The sequence below is a fragment of the Bactrocera latifrons genome, unplaced genomic scaffold, assembly GCF_001853355.1.
Source record: "Bactrocera latifrons isolate USDA-ARS-PBARC rearing strain unplaced genomic scaffold, ASM185335v1 scaffold_25, whole genome shotgun sequence".
Classification (NCBI taxonomy): domain Eukaryota; kingdom Metazoa; phylum Arthropoda; class Insecta; order Diptera; family Tephritidae; genus Bactrocera; species Bactrocera latifrons.
The window spans coordinates 1,665,060-1,690,119 of NW_017536074.1; the positions used below are offsets into that span (position 1 = coordinate 1,665,060).

General features: G+C 35.0%; 1 protein-coding gene across 1 annotated transcript in view; it reads right to left on the reverse strand.

Moving 5' to 3' along the window:
• LOC108969388 (insulin-like growth factor-binding protein complex acid labile subunit) overlaps nt 1-25,060 on the reverse strand; it is a 197,135-nt gene that overhangs the window by 154,782 nt on the left and 17,293 nt on the right. The window contains exon 2 of the mRNA XM_018934068.1: nt 2,142-2,175. The gene's annotated coding sequence lies outside the window, so the exon portion shown is untranslated. The remainder of the gene's footprint in view (nt 1-2,141; nt 2,176-25,060) is intronic.

The following is a 25,060-nucleotide window of genomic DNA, read 5'->3' on the forward strand; positions in this document are numbered from 1 at the left end:
GATTTAGGAAGTACAAAAATGTTATTGGTTGTCTTGTTATTGAAGTGATTACACCTTCATTTTGTATACAAAACCTATCTAATTTTGTTTTATTTGCTCAAAATGTTTTCAATGCAAATTTTTCAAAACGAAATGTAAGTAGTATTAAATGATGAGCTTTCAAATTTTTTTAAAAATAATCGAAATTAATCAAAAATAATCCTTGAAAGTAGCCGATTACTTTTGATTATTTTTGATTATTTTCTCGTAATCCTAACTAACCTTAATTATTTTTGGATTATTTTTAATCATAATTAATTAATAATCAGGAATTGTTAAAAAAAGAATTATGTAATCAATACCATTCCTTTTCAAATTTAATCTAATTGATTACTAATCGTAATCCAAATTTAACAGCAATGCTTAAAATAATAGAGACCTCATATAAATGAAAGAAAAGAATATATTGGGGAATACGTTCAAATATAGTGCTATAATGGATGTGTTTGAAATGCCAGAATCAGAGATGAATTGAGAAGTTACCGGCCAGCCACATAAAAAGCGCTAATATAATGTAAAATCTACCAAATTTTTAGTTAGCCCTTCAAAAGGTGCGTGTATAAATTTGGCAGGTGGCGGATCATTGTTTGTAAGTCATTTTGGGTAAAAAAAACTATTGTTATAGGGTAAAATCGTATTAAAAGGAATTTCGCGGTTGATAAAATTTTGCTTTTTGAGGGGAAAAAGTACAGCTGCCCCAGGAACATCAACCATCACCGATTGGTATGCTAAGATTAGACATGGTGATATGAGCACCGAATACGGTGCATGCAGTGGACGCCCAAAAGTGATTGTTACCCATGCAAATACTAAAAAGTTCGGAAAGTGTGCAAAGTCGGTGCCGCGCGAGCTCACTCTGGACAAAGGCAACAGAGAAACGAGCATTCGGAAGAGTGTTTAGAGAAGTTGAAGCGTAATAAACTCGAGTTTTTGCATCGATATGTGGCAATGGATACAATTTGACTCTATAATTTTACTCTAAAGTCCAATTGACAGTCAACCGAGTGAACTGCACACGATGAACCCGCTTCAATCGTGGAAAAACGCAACAATTAGCTAGCAAGGTTATAGCGTCTGTTTTTTGGGATGCGCACGGAATACTTCTTATTGACTAGCTTAAAAAATAGGAAGTATCAACAGCGAATCACCGAAAACGGCCAAATTTGAAGAAAGTACTGTTTTACCAAAGCGATGACAAAAACCCATGAATTGGGCTTTAAATTGCATCCGCTTACACCGTATTCTCATATCTGGTTGCCAGCAACTATTTTGTGTCCTCAAATTTCAAAAAATTTTCGCTGTTAAGAAGTTTTGATAGAATGAAGAGCTGATCGCTGAAACTGAGACTCTTTTTGAAACAAAGATCCACTAATCGTACGATAAAAATAAAATTATTTTAGGAAAAATGTAATTTTTTTTAAGAATATTATTGCATCGATGCAGCTGAAGTTAGTGCTTTTTTTCCAAGCGATTACAAACCATTATCATCATCGAAGTGATTTTTACAACAAACACTATGCGCTTTGACATCTATTTTCTAACGAACTGTTAAAATTAATTGAATTCATAAAATTTTGTGTAATTATCGTTAATATTTCAGTTTTATTCCTGAATTTTGTTTATTTAATTTCAATTACCTCTGTTCGTTTAATTTACTTTTTATGACTAAAAATTCAATTCCTAATTATATACAAGCATACATATGTGCGAAAGAAAGTTTTTGCCATAAAATGCGTAATGCTTTTAATTATTGTCAAATATGAATAAACATAGGTTTATTATATAATTAAAGGATTACAGCGATATTATTACGATTATTGAATGCAAATGACTGAACTATTATTTTTAATTGTTGCAGGAGGGAATTGTTAATTATTGGCATATATTTACTATACATGTAAACGTATTGAATATGGTTTGTATACAATTTTATTTTCCGTTTAATTTCTAAGTGAAAATGTTGAGCTTTTCCTTAAATTTCTTCTCTTAAGTATGTAGAACTGAAAAAAATCTGTGTACGAAAGAAGAAAATTTTCGATTGTTGTAAGTTAAGGTTTGCTAGAAAAGTTTCTTGCACATAAATATTAAATCCGGTTACTTACAAGTATTCGTAACTGATGCTTCGACAAAATTTAACTGAAAGTAAAGAAGATACATTTTATTAGTTTAATATTTTTATTAATGTTAGAGGAGTCTAAATTCAATAGGAGTAATTATGGCATAAATAACGTATGCATGTATGCATATGTAGAGCTTCACCGCAACTAATGCTTTTTTAAATTCCAACAGCTTACTAGTGACCTTGATTTCGTAAACCATTGCTTTCGTGTATTGAGAAAATCGATAAATCTCTCACAAGTCCAAACACATACATACATATGTTGACCGGTGCACACACACACATGCACATGGGAAAATTTCATGTGAGTAGCACAAATCAACTCCCTGCGCCTAAATACATATCAGGGGCATTAGACGTAATCAGTGCAATCTTTACGCTGATAAGCACTGCCAGCAGCTGCAGCACCAGATGGGCGCCTGAAGTCACTGCCCACATACATACATACGTACGCTCGGTCCACTCTGCTGCATTTGATTAAAAATTCCAATCTATCACATTGCCTGTCAGTGGTAGAAAATTAAATTTTCCGTTAATATTGGATATAGTTACGCTCTGTGGCTGGAACCTCAGGCGGCTGCCAAGGTGTAAATGCTAGTTCAGATGCGAATTTGTTGGTGCCGACATTGGATTAAATGAAGGGATCACCAGCATTTCAAGTGGAATTATGGATATGATTACAGTAATGCTGCCCACGAGACCAAAGCCGATAGACAGTGTGCTAGAAGCTGATGGCTGGGCGCACATACATATGTACTATATATGGCAGCTATGGGCAAATATGTGCTTCTGGCAAGTATAAATGTATGTGAATGTATGTAGTTGTATATAGGTATAGTCCTTACTTGTATTTTCGCAGTTCACTGTAGTCATTGAAAGGCTCAAGGCATATCAGAATAGTTGATTCAAATGACATGAAAGTAACAAGATAATCTATGCCGGTTGACCCACATATAAGTATATCTATTTTATATATCTCCAAATGCAAAAATATTAGAAATACTATATATATTTACTATACAGTATTTTGAGAGAAATATCAATTTGCAGTGAAGCAGCAAAAGAACATCATACAACTTCCGCTCCGCTTTCTGAACATTTTAAGAGCATTATTACACACTTCTACAACAAGATTCGCACATCACCAGCGCAGTGAATGTCGGGCGAATAGAATTATGAAGAAATACGTCATAACAGAAAACTAGATTAAGGTCAATATCATAAGTTGCCGACTCTGAAAAGCACCACCACTGGGGAGAGCAGATATGTGGCTATGCAGTTGTTTGGTTGTGCGTGTGTTTGTAGCCATTACTCGAAGCTCAAACTTGAGAGATAGTTTGCTTTATGGCACTAACCATCTCAGTTGCAAGAATTAGTTGTGTACGTCTAATTAATTGCTGGCTACTTGCAAAGTTTAAACTAATTCTAAGTTCAAATTATTTACAAGTGAAGGGCAGTTTGAGGTAGAATAAAGTCTTACAGCGTTGGAGCAAAGATGAATGGCGTAAATAAAATAAACTATTCCATTTTATTCACAAAAAAATCACAACAGAAAACAGAACTTATCTTTGCCCCAATATATTCGATATATTGATTTCGTCCTCTCATCCTCATTAAATTAGCTCTGTTCTGGAAAAACTGAACGCGATATGGTATTCTAGATTTTGCTTAGCCAATATCGCAGTTTGAGGTGTATGTTGTGTGGTTTTGTGACTTTATTCCAGCAACCATGTTATCCAATGCCATCCACGGTTTCTGGACTAAAGTCACGTCATAGTCGCCCGCTGCCTCTTTTCAGCGATATACTCCTCAACGCGATTTACGTACGATGGATCCGAGCCATTGCAACCGTTACGAGTAGCAAAGTGCTTCAGCGCCTTCTTTTTCTTCTGCGAGTGTTTATAGACTGTGGCATCCATGCGTTTTAGAGCTGATTTGGCAGTAATACTATAACCAATGTAAACTGCTCCCGTTGCCGCTGGCGACACAGTTTAAAGGATCGCTGTGCCTGCCGGTGGACTGATATCCAAGTCTGCTTCGTTCCGTTGTTGACTTCTATATTGAGTTTTGTGAATCGGTGATCTCTACCCCTAACGTTTTATACCTACCGACAGGTACCTCATTAGACGTGGCCGTTGGATTACACATTCACCGACTTCTGAGGACGCATATAAAGCTGTTCAGCATAAATAAATGATTGGAGACATACGTCAGCCATGACATATATGAAACATATTACATTTTTTATTCCTGATAAATGGAAAAACTATTTCATACTTGTACCCAATTAGGTCCATATCATCTTTTGTTCCCAAATAGGCAAGTTGTAATCTCCAGAGACTATCAATTGCATTAACTGTTCCGATCAATATATTGGTTAATTTAAAGAAATTATTTAATGAAAATGTTTACAAAAACAAATAAGTTAACAGAATAATGCAGAGATGCTCCTTAGCTTAGCTCCGTATAACTTGTTAACCTTCTCTTCCAATTCTAATATAGCACGGATTATTATAGTTACTCTAAAGGGTCCAATTTCGATACAGATTCATTTGCAATGGAAGGATGCAGACTCTTTTATTCGAAAGCGAACAGTTGAGGAATTTGACGTTTGCATTCTTCAAATCAAATGGCAGCTGCACATTAGGTCCATTATGAAATATAGAAGATAAGTTGAAAATACGGAGAAAACGTAAAAAGGTCGCACATTTCCGAAATATTCAAATATTAGCTTCTCTTTGAAACTGCACACAAGTGGAACCACAAAAGTTTCTGACTTTTATGCCGCAACAATACGTTGCCAAATTGTGTTATGCACAAAAAACGAACGCAAACAAGCAAACAAAGCAGCAGGAGAAATGAAGAGCAGCAGAAAACAGATTGGCAAAGTCAACTTTGCTGACACCAGCCACCGCAAGGAAGTCGGGGATTGTCTGCCCGACGCCCTTTGGCCGCTTTGCATGGATAGTAATTTAATAATTTACTTTTCTTTTGGCCATTGAAAAGTGTGGCAACGTCGGGACGACTTTTGCAAACTGACAAAGCAATTTGAGCGCAACTGTTTGTGAAAAAACGAAAAAAGCGACCAAAAACGCAACGAAAACATCGAAAAGTTTCTAAATGACAAAATGTTCTTAGCGCAGCAACTTATTCTTCTTCTTATTACGCCTTCAAATGGAAATTCGTGTGTGTGTGTGTGTGTGTGTGTAGAGTTTTAAAGTTAGCTTTTGAGTTGCTTTTGTTGTTGCACATAAGTGCAGCACAAACAATCGAATTGACGCATATTGAGCGTATTTCCGTTTTCCATTCGATTTCCGAATGCCAACAACCGAAAGTTTCGGCTGATATCGCTCGTCTTGCATATTCCACTCCTTCGTGCTACCTTACTGTTTTGCATATATGGTAGGTACATAGCTGTTGTTGTTTCTTGTTTTTGTGCTTTGATAAATTTTCAACTATTTGCCGCTGCTTGCTGTTGGCTGTTTTTCTGTATTAGCGTAAAAAGTTTCTAAACAACGTTACTAATGGTCGCAGTGAAATCGAATTCGTTTGCTCGCCCATTTAAAATTAAATAGTAGCAACAACAACAAAATGAGAACTAACAAGCCGTGGCTAAAGTACGCTGAGAGCCATATATTTAAATGTGGCCGATCGGAAAATATAGTTGTCCCGTTCTTAAGAAAATATTAGCCCGACTTGTCATGTATGTTGATTCAATTATGGAAACTTGCCTTCTTTTCATAGAAATGTATAAAGCAGCACAAACTAAACACACCCAGCTGATTAGTGGTGCTTCCAGTCAAGCGTAACCATTCCTTTATAATACATACTTGTATATGGAGTGTTCTTTAATTGAAACATTTTTTCTCCACACCAATATCCTTTCAGTAGGCCCTGACAATGTTCAGAACTTACTTTTTCTATACAAAAACAAGAAAAGACCGAAAACTTCGGTTACGCTGAAGCCATAATACCCTTAATAGATACAAAAGTTTCCTCATCAGAATTTAGTTTTATTCGGTCAGTTTGCAGAGCAAATTTATGATATAGTGACACTTTATAAACTATTTATGATAGCCCCTTGAAATGAATAAGTACCTCATAAAAGCACTTCATTCCAAGTGTTCAGTATATATAGGAGCTATACCCTATAATGTACCGATGTCGGCGGCTCCAACAAATTAGCAGTTTCTCGGGGAGAAAAGAATGTGTTCAAAATTCCAGATCGATCTCTAAACATGAGGGATATACAGACAGAAGGTCATGGCTTAATCGGCTCAGCTCATAATAATGATAATTTATATAACGAGTGTTCCAAGTAGAAGAACTTTTTTTCAATAGCCTGTTTTGACAGATTACGCATGAATCGTGTCAAGCTGTTCTTATTATACCCTGAATAGGGTATATTCAATTTGTCATGAAGTTTGTAACACCCAAAAGGAAGCGTCGAAGACCATATAAAGAATACATATAAATGATGGTAATATTTCTTCACAAAAGTTGGTTATTTTCTAAGATAATAATGTAATATACGAAGGCTGAAGATCGCCTGCTATACAAACTGAACGATCGGAATCTAGTGCTGGTATGGAAAACTGACAAGATATATTCAAAAAATTTTTCAGATTCGATTACAATAGCATATAGCTTCTATAGAAACTAAACAAATTGTTACTAAAATAAATGCACCTGTGAAGGGTATATTAGCTTCGGTTTCTTGTTTTTATTCAGTATTGTTTGGCATTTCATAATAGACGTTCTTGCGCCCGAACAATTTGGCGCATTTTACGTCGAGATCTTAAACTAAGAGCATACAAAGTATAGCTTGTGCAAGTACTGAAGAATATTGTTCAGTGATGAGGCACATTTCTGGCTCAAGGGGTATGTAAACAAGCAGAATTGCCGCATTTGGGACGAAGAGCAACCTGAAGAGATTCAAGAGCTGCAATTCCATTAAAACAAAAAAAAAAAAAAACAGTTTGGTGTGGTTTGTAAGAAATTTGGAGTTTCTGTGGCTTTTCGTTAAAAATGTGGGAAACCTCGAAATGGATCATACTTTATATAGATACATATATGAGCTTTATTGGTCTGCGAATTTTCCTTCTTTCTTTGAATTTAAGCGCAAAAAAATTTTACGAGGACTATATAATATTTTTTGACTGCAGTGCATGATTGGTACAAATAAAGAGAAACTGTAAATATGTCATGCGGCTTAAAGTTTTCCTACAGGGTAGCAACATACAAATGTAAATGGTATACAGAAACATGTATGCGTTAGGAGATATACCACTATGCGCTTGACAGAGAGCAACGTACAATTGATTCTTCGGAACAGGCTTTTGTAACTGTAAACAGCGGTAATAGCGGCAGGTGCGAAGGCTTCAACGACTTTATATATTCTCACACGAGTTAAAACGAAGTGAAAAATATAAGCAGATTAATTAATTAATCAATTAAGAAAATAAATCTAGCATTTCCTCAAACAGGCTGAACAATATTTACCAACGCTGACAATAAACAATGGATTTTTCTTTATTTTTGGATTGTGTCCATAAAAATTTTGTTTAAAAACGAATGGTACCTTTGGTCCTGACGTCCAATCTAATAATGACTGTCTTGGAAAAAGTAAGCGGATAAGTGGTACAACCAAACTTAAAACCAATTAAAGTATTTTATAGAAAACTACGCAAAAAAGACTTTGCTACCGTTCTTGCGTTTGATAAGTAGCATATAGCCTTTTGAAAACCGTACTCGTTTATTGAACAGGATATACTAAGTTGCTCAGGATGTTTATGAGACCCAGAAGACCCATTTTGCCGGTTTGTCTGTTTATATGCTAACTAGGCACACAGTTTTTGAGGTATCGATCTGATAGTTTGTACAGGTACTTTTCTACCAAAGAAACATCTGATTTGTTGGAACCCCCGATATCGGATCACCAGAGCATACAGCTGCTACATAAACCAAATTATCAACATCACGTCCTTGTATGGAAAACTCTTTTATTTATCGAGATATACATATTTACGAAATACTTACCAGGTAAAGAGCTAACTATGAAGTTCATGCGCTGCTCAATGAGGCCTTAAAGCTAAACTATCAACATTTACCACATAAATATACGAGTTTAGGCAAAATATTCAGTCGCTAATTATTTATAGATGATATCGTAAATATTATTGACGGTATAAAAGTTGCATATTTCATGGAATTTACTTTTACAAATTTTCTCTTTAATTTTAATTGTTTTGCAATTATGAAAAACTTTTCTATGATATTTCAAGCTGTGCTATTTACAAAACCAAATTACAAAATTATTTATTTCAGCGAATGCGCTTTTCATGAAACTCCACACACACACATACACATCTTTATACCTCCTCATCGTAAGTAACTGTGTCAATAGTTGAGCAGCGCTGCTAAACAATCACAAACCATAAAGAAGTAAATGAATATAATAAATTCGCTTGTCAGCCAGCCATTCAGTTGAAATTCCACGAATAATATTCCGAGAGCATAACAAACTGTTTTGCGGCACTATTTCTACTAATTCCACCGCATCTCCTTTCACAGTTGAGCCACAGCAGCAGCAACGAAGTATGTTTACAGGCGCACGTCTTTTGTCGCCTCCCACAAACACGCGCGCACACTAGTGTCACTCACCACTCGCATTTCAGAAAGTTATGAATTCCGAAAACGTCGTATTTATTAGTATAATTTGCTTTGTTTATTATTGCTGTTGTTTTTGTTCTGCTGCGACATTATACTGCATATTAATTATGAACATTAAACAAATTACCCAGCACTGCATAGACACGCACTGGCAAAGAGAATGGAAATGCGAAGATTTGTAGATATGTAGATTGTAAGGCGGGAATGTCAACAAAAATGACAACAACTTTTCTGTCAACAGAGAAAAAAAAAACAATTGAAAACAAAAAATCGAAGAAAATACTTAATAAGCGAGGCTGCAAGTAGTTGTGGCCCAAGGGGAAAGGGCTGCTTCTGCATTTTGATGAAGCCATTTAGACGGCGAAAACTTGCGAAAAGATCAACATGAAATCACCCTAATGAAATTAATGTCTCACATATTTGCGTAGTGAATGTCTACGACGGAGAAGTTTCGCTGACGAACTCTGACGAAAACATTCGCCCACAATTAGGCGAAAATGCTGCTTTATTTAAGGGTATATTTTGACGTTATAGCGAATTTATGCTACGCGTTAACTCTAGATCTGGGTGGGTGGCACGAGACAGTAAACAAGTGTAGTATTATGAAAGCTTATAATTATTTATATATCTTGGAAATGGTTTAAAATGATCAGTAGTTTAACAAATTAACCCAAAACAATTGTGACAAGGAACAACAATGACAAATAATCATAAAATGTGCTAAGCTAATTCGATTACCATTCTAATAAGATTTTGAATTTTAAAGAAAATGACGAAGGTCGGATATTACACATATATAAATTTTTTTCTTGTTTTTGCTCTTTTACAAATATATATTTTTTTTCTTTTTGTCAAAATACCAAAACTTTTGTGTTCAAGTTATTGTACAATGTAAAAATTTTAATTCTGGAGGTAAGGACTAACATTCATATCTGTTAAGGGTTAAGATGGGTTATAAAAATTTAAAAATTTCGGTTTTTGCTTTTGTCTTATTAAGTAGTACTATATATTTAAAATACTCTCGTAATATTTTAAATTTATTCGAGCAATATTCTAAAAGATAGATATTAGGCCAGGCAGCGCTTCGCATTTAACCGCGTTTGTCCCAAAATTTAATTTTTATATCCCGAAAAATTATGAAGGAATTTTGCACTCACCTCTGAAAAAACGTTACTTACTCATTCAAGGAAAGATTTTTTATCACAACTAATTCTTTCGAGCCAATACCAACCAAAAAAAAAAAAAAAAAAGGTTTTTTTAAGTCTGTCAAAAGCTCAAATCCAAAGTAATTCCCTCTTGTTGCATTAATAATTTTTCAGTCATCAAAGCACTTGGAAAATTCCTGCGAGGTGATGACCATCAGAGTCAAAATGGTGTCCTCGGAGTGGTCATGTGAATTCGCTGAATAGCCAGAACCAGGCGAATATGATAGTTGTGGCACGATATTAGTTGAATATGTGGCGAAACGATCGCGAATAACCAATGCAGTATGAGATGGTGGATTAGCTCACTTCTTTATTCAATAAATTAAGACATAGTAAAAATCGAGGAATTCACTTTTTAAGCCTCACAAAACGATTTAGCATAGATGTCACTAATAGTAATGGCAACTTTTAAAAAATTCTCCTTTCAATTTAATCACAGGTATATTACTCATATGATGACACTAAATTCATAAATAATTGAAATTCTTTTAGCTGATAATGAGATCGTTCAAGGCTTTCAGGTCTTCAAGGTCGATGAATGAATTATCGGCTCGAATTAAATGCTTTTAAAGCTTAAGCCTTATCACGTTTAGCCACTAAAGTCTAAAAGGTAGCGCTGGACTTTATTTCCAACAGGATTTAGAAGCCAAGAAAAGAGAATTTAAGTTTTGATTTTCTCGCAGAATGTTGCCATAGAGTGTAAAATAGTTTTGTTGTAATGATCACATTGGCGAGACGATTTCAATTTCGAGCTAACTTGCTCAGAACAAGCGTTTTTAGCACTTTTTTAATACAGTGAAAATGTGAAAAATCAGAAAATACTCGCCTTATGACGGTTATGTTGAAAACTAAACATTTTCATAGAATTTCACAACGAAGATTGTGGAAAAGGGCTTTGTGGGTTCGGTTGTTCAAATTGGATAATGAACTTTGCACTGCACAGCTTTAGATGAAATCCTTTACTTCAAAAGTAGTTTGTTTAATTTCAGCCCAATTTGGTGTTAGAGGTTACTCAAATATTGCTATCATACACTAAATAGAATGAAAACCACGGCTTCTTATCATATGGGTTAGGTTAAGTTAGGTTAGTCTGGTAGACCAACGATCCATGCATAGACCACTTTTCGTTCTTTGGGTCCATGAGGAGCAATCCTTCTTTAGGATACCTGCGCTTGGCGCAGACTCTACGGCCTCACTGTCGATACCTTATCCAGTGTATCATACCGTGGGTACTCTAAATGCTTATTGCGTAGTCTTGGCAATGCGGGACAAGTGCACAAGAGATGAACCAAAGTATTCTGGTATCTTGCTCAAGACATATTCTTATCATATAATAACTTCTTAAATTGCATCTGATATATTTCCTCAAACGTCAATGAAGTTATCAAAATAAAACTGTGCACAAATAGCGCTCGTGTTCATCTTACATCCAAGAATTTTTAAAACCGAACTATAACTTATGGCTGATTTTCACCGAACTTATCGTTAGAGTATAATAATTTTGTGATGACAAAATATATATTATAACAAATATAGAACAAATCGTTCAAGTCTTCCAGCATAAAGTAATATTTTTAAACTTCCGGTTGATCGTAAATTGAATTGTAATAAATCTGAATAAAATTCGAAAATAATCTCCCTCTAATAACAGTGCATCCTCTTGTCTAAAAAAAATTAGGTCAACGCGACACTTCCTATAAGCCCCATATACCAAATACTCGGATTTTCCACTAACCTTATCCTAAATATTTTTCACTTTGTACGTTTTCCTAAATTTCACATTGCGCGAGTTTAAAATGTTCGGTTATAGCCGAATTCAACACTTCCTTACTTATTTTTTGTTTTATTTTCCATTCCAAATATTCAAGCGCACATATTTACTTCAATTTATTGACACTTGCATTCATATTTATTTACAATTAGACTAATTCGAAAATTTCAATCTTTATGCCAGATCCAGCCCTGCAAGAGGCCCACAATTCTATTTACCCTTATTTCATTATTTTTGTCTTTTTTACATTGATTTTGTGTTCAATTTGTGGCGAAGAACCTTTATTTGTTTGGCCATTCGTGTGGAAGGTTTTTGTGTAAATATTCTACTATCCAGTCGGTAAAAGCACTCTCACATGTGTGTATGCATGTATGTCTGTAGTACAGTGGTTGATGAGCGCACTCGGTTTAAAGTGAAAAATCCTGGTGAGCAAACGATTTGGTCAAACCCAACGGCAAGGTAATGCCATTGACAGCATTGACAGTGAGCGCTGAGTATTTAACTTTACGGTGTGTGTGTGAGTGTCGGTGAAATGTCCTAATTCACCACGAAAATATTGTGAACACTTAAGTAACCATAAAAACACCGAAACATCGTGTGGCACCTGCAGAAATGTTTGTTTGTATATGTGTATAAATCTGCTATAGATTTAATAGAAACACCTGTTCATAAGCACACATACATATGTTTATATATGCATCAGCACACATCCACACATGTGCTTTCACTTGTGCACACTTTTGGGGTGGCAGCATCTACAGCCAAGCGACCAGCCAAAAATAAATTGTCCTCTACCTTTCACTATTTTCTTTACGATTCCAACAAAATATCAGCCAGCGCTTTGCCGATTTGTAGTTGTTGCATACGCTTTAACTGCTTCACTTAGTGTTTACTTTTCTCTCGCTTGTATAAAATTTCTATTGCATGTAAAGTTGTGCATCTGTGTATATTAGTCATATGAAAACATATGTATGTATGTGTGTTTTCTGCAGTTCACTACATATGCACTTTGAATGAGACACAAAAATCCTTTTAAAACTACAAAACGCTTTCAATTTCTCTCTAACATTTTACGATTGGAGTGTGAACAGGCTCAGTGACTATATGCGCATAACTTCAATATAGTACATAGTAGAAATGTTCAAAAATATTGAAAAATGTCGGGTGAAAGATGTAAGAAAACCGCTTAATTGCTGAAGTAGTTTCGATGTTGAAACTTTTGTGCATGTAACTACATACCTCAAGTGAATTTTGAGTGAAGCAAATTCAAAAATTATGGTAAAGTCGTAGTAATCTGCAGGGAGCGTGAAGCTTCCAAATGTACTTTGGCATACAAATCTTTTCATAACAGGTCAATTGAAAATTTCAACGCTTACCAGAGAAAAACACAAATTGTTTTTTTATATTTTTTTTTTTTTTATTTATTCAGCTGGTTCACTTCTATTGTGATACACTGATTATAGCGACCTTCCAATTTTTCTATACCATTTTTGTTGTGCGATTTGTTCAAATTATGTGCCTGCTTCGGCGATCACCTCTTCAATAGACGAAAATTTCTTCCCAGCGCCCATTCTTTAGAGATTTGAGAATAGGAAATAGTCGCTGGGGAGGGATCTAATATACACATTCAATGATTTCACTGACTTGTGACTTAGTGCACTGTCCTGGTGAAAAAGCACTTTCTTTCTCATCAAATGATCCAAAAAATGCTATATAATTGTCGCTGTTGATGGTCCTTGCTTTTCAAGGTAGTCAGTAAAAATTTTTCCATGCGCAATCCAAAATACAGACGCCCTAACCTTGCCCGCCGAGTGTTGCGTTTTTTCACGCCTTAGAGCGGCTTCATAGTGCGAAGTTCACTCGGATGTCTGTCGATTGCACTTCTCTTGAACAACTCGCGCATTTTGAAGTTTATATATAGATATAATTAATTTCTAGTAGCGTCAGCTTTTAAAATCCAAGAACGTTTTCAAATCTTGGCGCTAGTAAATCGCAGAAAACATATAAGCAGTTCAGGTGAAGTTTGGAAGGGTTCTAAGCTGAAAGTATGTGTCGTCTGATTATACTGCTACCATTGTTAGAGAAAGTTTGGCAGTTCTCGAAAAACATTTTGTTTCATGAAGTACATGGTTTGGTGGAGGAACTTCTGTAAAGTCTTTTCAACTCTGCACTTCCATGAAAAGTGGGTTAAAAATTAGGCAAAAGTGACCAGTATGTAGTTTTAGAAGGCATGGTAAAGTGCAGGTTGACGCAAAAATCGTACTAAAAATCAAACCGTAATAACTTTTTATAACAATATTTATTTTATTTTATATACCCTAATTATTTATTTTTAAAAATTATGGACTGTACATGCTCTCCATGCGGCCTAAAGGGTAGAAATAGGGATTGAATCAGTTCTCGAATGTACTATTTTATTTCAGTCAGATTTCTGGGTTTGTTTTTTTTACCCGTTTTGTTTGACATAACAACATGAGAATTCTAGCGCGGTCAGGTTCGGTGACCTTGTTGGCCGGGTACTTATTGACAGTTATTCTAACAGCGTTTTCTTCAAAGAAATACGGCCCTAAAATACACCTTTATAAAACTGCGCACCTCACATTGACTCGTTTTGGGTGAAATTCCGTCTCTTGGATTATTTACGGATTTGATTCACTCCATATACAGTGCAGTTTTACTTGTTTACATTTCCGTCCAGATCAAAATTGGCCTCATCAGACCTAAATGGGAAATTTATCCAAAATTCCAGGCCAATATTCAAATATAGAGGGTTTACTCAACTTATTGTTTGAATTTTGTACGGAGGTTGCTAGCTCCAAGTTGCGAGTCGAAACTCTTCACGAATGCAAAAGCCGCTTTTGTTTCTTGAACACGAATATTTGTATCGCGACTATGGACTGCAAAGCATGGTACTGCTGCAACATACAAACTTTTTTCTCGGTTTTCCAAGTATTCAATTAAAACTTAAACAATGACCTGCCAAATAAAAACAAAGTAAGTCGATAAAAAAAGTTATTGGCGTTTGCTTTTGTCGCGCGTGTCGCACGTGTCGCGCCTCACCTACAGGGTTAATCAGATCAGTACTTTCTGGGAATATAAGATCTTTCAGCAAGATTTTGCTCCAGCACATCCAGCCAAGGGTGTCTTAAAATTACAAATAGAATTGCACATTACAAGTAAACTAAGTAATGTCAACACAGTATCATAAGTGCGCACAATTCACGAGTAATGTTAAATAGATAGATGAGGAATGCTCCACGATCTTAGGTATATTGTGCCCTCTTCTAAATTACAAAGACTCAACTATCCCCAGCACATGGATGGTAACATGGATCCAAGGGCATTAAATTCATGAGTAAAACACGCAAGCGATTTTTTTCAGTCCGACGGCCAATATACATAAGTTAGTATATCAATATATTGGTATTACAGACAGCATCCAAAGTGTTGACAGAAATCCGTACAGGATTCCCTTTCAAAAGCACAACTTTGAATAAAATAAACAATAAAATAAATAATTGTATATTAATTATGTGAGGCTTCCCAGAAAATATTTGTTTTATGCAAGCCGAAAAAATAAATTTTATTTTTTATTGTAATCATCTAAGATTGCGCGACAATTGGACAATTTCAAAACGCCCCATCACAAAGCACTAAAATCCAAAAGTGAAAGCACCACAACGGTTGCATGAGCGAGATATTGGCCATGTTGGCGGGAGAGTTGGGCGGGGCGGGCATTTGCCGACAGACGCATAAATAAATTGGCTTTTTTCTGTAGCTATTTTGGATTCGTTCTCTCTCTTGTTTGTCAGCAGCAGACACTATTCAATATTGTAAGTGAACCGTTGTTTGTATTGCTGATGTTTTTGACTGTCTTTTTGTTTGTTAAACGTGCATATATCCCATAGTGAAATCTACTATAACTAGTTATATTGCAACTAATATACATCAGCATCCCTGCGGTTTCATTTACGTTATAATGCACGACGATTATTGACAGATTTTCGACAAGGTTATTACAGTTTTCTATTGTGAAGGACCGAAAATCAAATATCTGTCAAAAACGGTGCTCCAAAATCAATTATTAAATAGAAAGTATTTATTTATTGAAGAATACTGGCACGCCGAGCTAACTAAAGAAAGGACGCTCTATTTTTAACATTCAGAAAATTATCACAAATATAAGCATATCCCAATCGTTCTTTCTATACTGCAAACTAGTTCTCATCCGACCAGTGCGTTGCTGCATCCTAAGTTACTGTGGCGTGTGGGTGTGTGTGTGTGTGTTTGTTTACATTTTCACCGATAGCTGGCGGCACAATGTTTTCCTTTCTACACACATACATATGCATGTATTTGTTCCTTTGTATAACTGTTTTTTATATTTCTCAGTCCTTTATCAATTTGCTCCAACGCAACCCACAATTGATAAGCCAACAATGTTGCATGACGTCGGGGTCGCGGTCATGACGCGACTGAGGCAAAAGCTGCCGCCAGTGTCAGCAGTGTTCCTTTGTCATTGGCAACGTTTGCTAACCGCTCTTTTCTTTTTGCCACAATTTTCAATTGTTGTAGTTATTGTTGTGGGTTCTTGGCTTGGCAGCAATCGACCGCAATAACCACAGTTATTGTCGCCGCCAACAGTGACAGCTCCGCAACTTGGCAGCGCAGCGATCGAGCACCAACCGACAACGCACCAATGACAGTCATCACTCTGTCAAAGTGACAAATTGGGTCGTTTGCTCGCCTGCTTGACAATGTTGCAAGCAAACAAGTGTACATACATATATTTATATATGAAAGTAAGTGTGTACTAACCCCACGAGAGTGCTCGGGCACGTATGTATATATGTATGAATATGGTAAAGAAAATACATGTACGAGTTTGTGTGTGTTTTTATTTGAAAAATTATTTCACCGCTAATGTTGGTCAGCGCATATTTTTTCCCGAAGCATAACGCTCTCTTCCCAGTTGTCGTTCTCCTTTTTTCCTAGGATGCATGTTGCTTATAACCTTCTATGCATTACTTATAAAGTACATATATATTTGATTGTTTGTCAAGCGTGGTGACCCACATTTAAAGGTTGCTTATGATGTCAAATAAACATAGAGCATAAATGGCTGCAGATTCAACTTGTAATCACAATAACAAAAGGTGAAATAACGCAAATTAAATGTGTGTACCAATATAGCTAATATAGTATATCCTTTAAAAAATATGTATACATACATATGTTTGTTGGCATTCGTAGCTTTCTTAATTCGACAAAACGTTGTTTTCACAAATCTGTTAGAGATGTAAGCGTTTCACTTTAGCTCTTAATTTAGTCAATTAACAAATCGTCATAAGAAGTGAAGTTAAGGGGCTGTCAGAGCTCTTTGGGCAGGTCTAATTTTTCGCTTGGAAACGGCTCTACTTATAATTTTAGCCAAGTTAGTGTTTTCAGTATACTTTATTATTATACTAACCTAAGTAATCATATCAATACTTTTCAATAGATACTTTAGGATATCCTCACAGTAACAGATTTTGCGTGAAATTATTGAAACTTCTTCAACCTGTTCAACAAACTAAATATCAGTAAATTTCAACACTTCGGTTGAATTTGATAGAACATGCACACATGAGAGGTAAAAGAGTTAACGAGCCTTAATGAAATAGTCTGAAATTTGAGAAAATAATTCAAGAAATCCGGGGTAAAACTTTTTGGGATTCACTGAAGTGGAAGATATTTGCAAAAGTCCAAACTCCGACGGGCTATAGAGTAGACAACACTTACGGATAAGTGAGAGCATTTAATTTAATAATTGCTATAGCGCCAATACTAAACTCAGAGAATGTTAAAATGGGATGTTCTGCAGTTGGTATTCTGCCTTGGGCCCAAATAATATTCATATATATTCGCCGAAAGTAGTTCATAGTACATCATACCATGATATTCACTTCTCCTTACTCTTTGATCGTAGTCGTATATTAATAAACAATTTTTTCACAGACTCAAATCCATGTTTAACAAAGCCTGATTTGGAATTTCGATTCTTTCTGATTACTGCCTTAATAATCTTATTATGATAGACGTTTTTTAAGCATTCTAGACTAACCTAACGTCGTACATATCATATTACTACTTCTGGCGAACATTTTTTCTCGCTCTCTACTTTGAACTCATTTCAAATGCGATTCACCGCCCAGCTTTTATAGAAATATACTTTATTATTTATAACACGCCTTTAATGAAAACAAGAAATTTCAAGAAGCTTAGGCTAAAATGGTCACCAGAAATATTTAAGGAACCAATGGCTCTATATGCAAAACTCCTTTATTAAAGTATTCTGTTCGCTGTTGATATGTCATATCAGCTCATCATATCAGTTTTCATAATTCAATAATTAAATTAGCTGTATATATTTATGTAAAACTTTTTAAATGCAAATTTTGCCAAATTGATCTCTGCTCCAATATTTGTTGGTTATCCGCGTCAGCGTAATCTTCAACTTAGTCGTCGTCTTGTGTGGCAAGAGCCAATGCGTATTGATTTACATGTTTGTTTTGATTGGTTCTGTGATGCTGTCAACGGTACGTGTGTATATACTATATAGTATACACATATTTATGTTGTATGTATACTTGAAACGGAAAACCAAATAAATATTGCATACATAACGACATAAGTAGTAAACACACGCTTAAACTCCTTAACAACAGACACTATATAGCGCAAGACATATCATATTTCCTTAAAATAATAAAAAATCGAAAGATACACAAACATACTTTTGTATATGAAATGCTAAGAGTAGTAAAAGTCGTGAAAGAAACAAACACACACATATACACGCATAACATCTTAGGCTGCTGTCGGCGTCTGTGGCAATGTCCTCGTGTCGAACGAAGTCAGCTGAAAAATGTGCGCGCCTGGGACAAATCATCCGTACTGACGTTACATTTCCACTTCATTTGTTTAATTTTCCATTTGCACATGCTGACGCACATATGCTATGTCAGGATATAATATCCGTGTGAATTCATAAATTTAAGCGTAAATATACATACATATGTGTGGGTATACATACATAAATTATCTGCTTACAAATGTGTAAGGTTAAATGCCGATTGTTTTGAAATTGTCATGCATCTATTAAATTGTATCCGAAAAAGTTACAAAATGTTTGTTTATGGGTTAATAGCTAGCTATATAGTATATGTGTATTCATATGTGTATGAGTTAATGGTGGTAAGTCGGCTATTACACGAAGCAACTTTTGTTGCTGATTCTCGCGCGATTCTCTTTTGCTGTTGCCCATTACCTTCACACGAGCAACTTCTGTTGCGCAACTCTGTTCGAGTTTTTTTCTCATTCTCTTTCACTTTACTTTAACCCATTGTCGTTTCTTTTTCCTTATAGGTATTTGGGCCCCTCTATCGCATATATTAATCAGCTCTGTCAATTAAGAAATACACTTTATTTATAATTCAAAATTAAAACAAAATTTATATAACAGATCTTCACTATCGTCTGAATCAATTTGTATGGCTTCCTCCATACATTTCACAATATCTTTAATTAATTCGATTTTTTCGTCATACTCCATTTTCTAAAATATTTATATTATATTATGTATATTTGTATACATATTTACAAATTACGTACTAAAAGATGAAATTAAGTTTTTTAAATATATTCCAAATATTAATTTCGAAATAATATACGCAAATGCAACTATGTACTACGAAAGAAAGAACAGGAATGCAGAAAAACGTCGCAGCGGACTGTTACGAATAAGAACACAAAGCGAGTTGCAGAACACTGAAAACTCGGTGCGATTCTCCTCACCTCATCACCCCCTCGCCTATAAACCAAGAGTTGCCGCAACAAAAGTTGCTTCGTGTAATAACGAACTAACTTTCAAGTCGCCTTCACCGCTATAGGAATAAAACGAATTACAATTCATGGATCAGCTTCCACCTAAATTTCAAATTATTTATTGAATTTTAATAATTAAAATAATTTAATTAATTTATAAAAATTTTTACAAAAAAGTTGGCCGCTATAGTGGTCATTGCCTAAAGGAATAATCCATGGCAAATTTTGTGAAGATATCCTGGCTATACAAGACCATACTTTTGATCATTCAATTTATCTGGCAGCTATATGCTATATTCTTCTAATATCGGCGGTTCCAACAAATTAATTGCTATTTTGCAAGGTAATGACGTGACAAAATCAGACAGACATGGCAAAGTCGACTCAGTTCTTTATGCGAATAATTTGAATGATAAAGGGTGATCCTTTTCGAAGTTTCCTACATTTTTAAGGAAAATACACAGAAACTTGAAATCTAATAGAAAATGTGTATTCTCATTCGAAAAAACATTATTCGGCATTTATTGTTTGAAGTTTATCTCTTTCAAATGTTGATCGCGGCTACGTCTCAGATAGTATATCCATTGTGTTCAATTTTTGATGACTTATTCTAACATTTCGACTGGTAACTGCCGAATAACACACGTGATTTTTTCCTCAAAGGCTTGAATCGAAGCGGAATTGACCACATTCAATTTAGATTTTTACATACCCCTACAGGAAAAGTCCTAACGATGTGGCAAACAGTAATCTTTGTGGCCAATTGATGCGATGTGTGGGAAGTGGCCCCGTCTTGTTGAAACCAAATGTTGCGGAGATCACGAGCTTCAACTACAGCCGATGATTCCACGGCTGACATACCACACTCAACCGTTGCTTTCTCTGGATGAAATGGCAGCTCTTGAATCTCTTCAGGTTGTTCTTCGGCCAAAATACGGCAATTTTTCTTGCTTACATGCCCATTGAGTTAGAAGTGGGACTGATCGCTGAACAGAATTTGGCCACAAAATGTCAGATCTTCTAACAAGTTTTTAAGACCACGTAGAGCGGAGCGATTTCGATTGGGAATGCCGAGTGCCTTCAGTTCTTGCACAAGCTGCATTTTGGCTTCATCGACACACTCACTGTGTACTTGACGTGGTGTATTCGGTCGAATATCATCCAATAATGAACGCTGGGTCCCAAGATGGGTGATGGTGTTGCGAATAGTACGATCAGTTGGCGGACTATGTTCACCATAAGTTGGGCAAAGCGCGTGAAACACATTCTTTGCAGAACTATTTTCGAAATAAAGTTGAAATATTTTCAAACGTTGTTCCTATATATATCCTTTCTTAACGAAATGACAAACAACAGTGAATATAAAAAATAATATGACAGCTTCAAACGACGCATGCGTGATCTGTCAAAACCAGGGTATTAATTTTGCCTTAAAATAGTCAAATTTCAATCGTGAAAATTTCAAAAAGTCTAACCTTACTAAAAATCGTAAGAGACCATTTTGGAGTTCATTAAAAATACCAAACCTACGAAACGAAATATTTTTTCAAGTAGTTGGAAGCGACATATGAGTTTCGCTATCTGAAAATAAGAAAAAAATAGAAGAAAGTTAGGTGGATTTTTCCTTAGTTTTTGTTTTGATCTACCGTAGTATGCAATCTTATCGATCATGGCAACACAACGAAACTTCAACCCTTCAATTTTAGCCAAATATTTTTGGAAAAATGGTGAAAAAATTAAATTGTTAAATTCGATAAATCAAGAATAACCAACTAACACACACTTAAACCGCTCGTTCAGAAATGCTACTCTCTTTAAAAATATGAGGCTGACTGTCGGTATGTAGAAATTGAATAACATAGAAAATTAAAATAAATTCCTCTTAAATTCCATGTAAAAAATTTGTATTTAATTTATAATTGAAAGATTTTTGTATTGCAACAAATCGATATCTCAAACAGTTTTTGAGTTACAGCCATTTAAAAGAGTAGCCGCTCGGCAGTTAGATAGCAATCACTTTAACTTTAAACGCGTTTTTCTCGAAACAGCATTTTTCGAATTTGTTGGAGTGATTATTCGGAGACAAATGATCCGATCGCTATCAATTTTTTTTCTGCATGTTCTCTATATAGTTCTCCATACGATGACCCTCCAGTACGTTTAAAACGGTTGATTGACTAGTTCTTTTTTTTTTATCCCAAAAAATTCCTTTTTTTACGCTGTCACACTAGGTGCGCCCCTTAAGTGTATCTCCGTCTGGTTGTCTTACTTCTTGTCACCTACATATGTATTTATATAATAGATATGCGTTATATTTGGATATATCTATTAGTTGTTTTTATTTTTTGCGTAAATAATATTTTGATCAGGGTTATTTTCTTCACTCTGTTACTTTTCGCCCCACAATAGCACGGTGGTCCTTTCATTTGCTTTAGAGAGCGTGTCTCACTTATGCAGTTATCATTTGAGATGCAATGTTTGCACTGGAAAGGCAAACAAAAGTGAAATTAAGGAATTTCGTCGGTTTTAAGTGCGTACTTTTCGATTTTCATATTTTAAAAACACAATTATTTTACTCAATTGTTTGTTGTATCAAGATTACAAGCCATTGAACAGTGTTGTTCTTAAGAATGCTTGTCAAACTAAAAATTCCTAATCTCATGTTTGTGTTTTTTTTTCTTAAAAAAACGGTATCGCTTAACAATGTGAAAAAGCAATCCTGCTTTATTTGATTTTTGAAGAGCCACCAGACTAATGTGAATGCAGTTTATGTATGTACTCTTGAATTGTGTTGAGAAAATAATGTTGGTTGGAATTGAGTAAATACTTAAGTATATGGGAAATATATATATATATATATATTATACAAAATATTCTGTAATAAGTGGCAGTTGAGAAATTTTTATGTACGAATTCAGAATATTAATTTAATAAATAAATCATAAATATTTGTTTAGAAACTGTGAGGAGTCACTTAAGTACCTTTCATTTAAACAATAAAGACTGCGGCAAGTTGAATTGGTTCGAATTGTTTTGAAAACTTCAAATCAGTAAAGTATTAACGGTTAATATTTTCAAATTGAGAATTGATTTACACCAAAATGATTATACAACCGTATCACTTGCGAATCGTCGAAGTCATTTCTCGTTGGTGGTGGATTAGGAATCATACTTTTCGTATTTGTGAACAAGATAACTCATTCAAGACCGTCAAGGTCGTCAGTTGTTTCGAGACCATCTTTGATATCTATTTTTGCAAACGAAGCCAAACAGTCATGCGAATTGGATATAAATGTGGGCTTCAACAAAATTAGGCGCTATGTTACAACATGAACAAAACTATATGTTTGTGCACTAAAATTCTCGGGGACTTTGCTGTCCAAAATACTTGGAGAGTGGCCAAGTTCAGCCAGTTCTCTAGATTTTACTCCCTCTGTTACTGTTTGTACGGTTTTTCGAACCTTCAGTCCTAACACCCTAACTCAAATATAAAATTCGTTGCCATACCGATAAAAAACAGTTCACTTATAAATCCTATTTAATCGTTGAATTATACATTCGTGTGAATTTGTTTATCTTTTACATTCGTAACAATGAGCTAATAGAATTATTCTAAAACTATGCTTGGCGTTGTGAAAGTTGTTACACCCAGCCATGTTTTATTATTTCGATCACGCTGTGTAGCTCTCCTATTGCAACTCAAATTCATAGAAATTCTTTCGAAATGCCAGCATGAAAATTTTTTAATTAGAAATATAATGTGCGACGAAAGTAGATGTATACATTTATTACTGTATGTATTATTTACTTTTAAATGGGCAATGAGCCTGGGGTTAGGCAAAGGTGAGAGCAAAAGTTTTTGCGCACTGTCTGTTGAGTTGATTTTTCTACTCTTTTTAATCAAAATTACATGTCAGCTGGGAATCTGTGTCGACAGTCGCTCTTTTTTGTAACAAAACCGCGCGTGACCTTGACACCCAAGTAACAAAGTATGTTTCATAACATTTGCCACGGCACAGCGCCGCAAGTTATGCTGTACTCCTGCTGTCAAAGGAATTTTAATGCCTTGATTAATTATATGTAGGATATACTGTTTATATGTTAGTAAGAAATTTTTAAAGAGTTAATGTGTTATTTAAACTGCAGACACAACTCTGCGCTACTACAACAAAAGCAAAGAAAGCAACACATTTCTAGCTGATGCAAAAGAACAAATATTTGCGCAAAAAAATTTTGAACGAAAAAAGAGCTTTTCCGTAGTAAATTTCCCTACATTCAATTTGCAGATTTTTTTGATTAGAGGATTGCAAGTCAAAGCTGTGTCTACGTCCCGCCAACCACTTTGCAAAGTGTTTCTTCTTGTTAGAGTGATAAGGCATTTTCGCGTCAGCAGTTTTGAAAAGCGAAAGCCGAATTGGTAAAATGACGAATGAAGGGAGAAGGAGTTAGAGGAAATGTAGTAAAAAAAATATGCATAAAACGAAGTGCACAGACTTTTAGAGAACTCTAGACGGCAGGTGACTTGCGCTAACTTGGAGTGACTCGTGGCACCACACTCATTCATATACATATATTATATAAATATATGACGTATTTATAACTTTATTGGAAAGCGCACTAGTTTAACAGGAATGGTTGCTTTGTAGTCAAACAAAAATAGAATAAGTGGGCAGAGAATACAGACAGACCGATTACATTTTTGTTGTTTTTAGTTCTTATGGCTAATATAAATATATTATTAAAAAAAACCGTACGGAAAAAAAAAGTAAAATTTTAGTCGTTAAAAAAAATCAGCGTTAAATTGAAACAATACTCAACGTAAAAGAGCTACGCATGAGAGAGCCACGCGCGCACAAATTACCTCTCACTAGATGCAGCAGCAAAGACAGACTATCGCATTCAACGCTACCTTTATTGAAGGGACAGTAGTAATGCGCTCAAATAATTGAAATGCCAATTAACAACCTTGACGATAAACAACAACAAAATTAATCTGAACAGCAAATAATTAGCGCTTAATTAACTAGGAGACAGAATGGTTTTGTTTTGAGCAAAATAAAAAATGCAAACAAACTCAAAGAAAACAAGTAAAAGAGATTAAATTTCGGACGCAACCGAATACTATATGCTCTCACAATTAGCAAAAATTTAAGTTGTCTAAAATGTACCAAACCATCAGCAAACTCTTATTAAAAAGCAATATGCACTCGTGGCCACGCAAAGCTTACGACTCAAAATTTTCAAGTGTTGTGCATATTTGACCACACTTTATAGTTGTACCTTTTATACTCTCCCAACGAAGTTGCTAAAGAGAGTATTATAGTTTTGTTCACATAACGGTTGTTTGTAAGTCCTAAAACTAAAAGAGTCAGATATAGGGTTATATAT